This window comes from Fringilla coelebs, assembly GCF_963513975.1.
Source record: "Fringilla coelebs genome assembly, chromosome: 5".
Classification (NCBI taxonomy): Eukaryota; Metazoa; Chordata; class Aves; order Passeriformes; family Fringillidae; genus Fringilla; species Fringilla coelebs.
Genome location: NC_140033.1, coordinates 34,564,282 through 34,565,220, shown reverse-complemented (window position 1 = coordinate 34,565,220; position 939 = coordinate 34,564,282).

The following is a 939-nucleotide window of genomic DNA, read 5'->3' as shown; positions in this document are numbered from 1 at the left end:
GCTCAGGCTCTTCACTGAGCCAACAGCTCAGGTGCCACACGACTGTAAGTCATCAGCTCAATACTAATTTCTCATAATAAAGCCACTGCTATAAATGAAAAATGGCATTTCTATATATGCTCTTTCTTACCTGGACAGATGAGACAGCTCAGGGCTCAAATGAGGTAAAGGCCAGTAACATAGACATGTTTTAAGACAAGAAGATGAAAATGTAATGTGAGTACCTACCGAAGGGCCATGCTGTGGAAGCTGGATGATAATCCACACCAACAGGGAAAAGGCAGGAATGTGTGGCTCTGAAAACTATGTTATCCTATGGCAGAGCTGCTGAAAGCAATGTGGAAAGAGTCACTGACAGCTTTATACCGTGTCCATTTTTAACTGAATTTGTTGAGGCACAGAACCACATACAATTCGGAATTTTTTGAATAGTTTTAGCAATGGCTTTATACTGTTTCAACAGCTTCACAGCCCTGCTACTCCACTGTTGAGACTGTTTCACCCCCATGCCAGGAGCTGGCAGGCACATCAGCAAGGCAGCAGCCAGCTCCAGTTACAGAGGGTGCTTTCAGTGTTCCTCTGGCTAGGCTGCACTGCAGGCAGGATTAGCAGATTCCTTTTGCCTGGCCAGTTGCGAGTAATTTTCAGGGCCCTTTGAAGCTGCCCAGTAAACAGAAAATTTATCAAGAAAAGCCAGTTAGTACCATCTCCTGTGTTTATTTTAAAGCTTTATCTCCCAGTAATTTTCTTGAGCAATTTCAAAAGTAAAACAGCAAAGATTTTCTTTGGAAACATCAGTCTTTTCCTGTATACAGTAAATAAAAAATGCAGGAATTCAGTTAATCCTTTAATGCCTTTTAAAATCTTTCCTGAGGCATTGCTGCCTGTCACACCAAGCCCCTCCAACTGGGCTGTGGAGCTTGGGCAGCAGCTATTTGT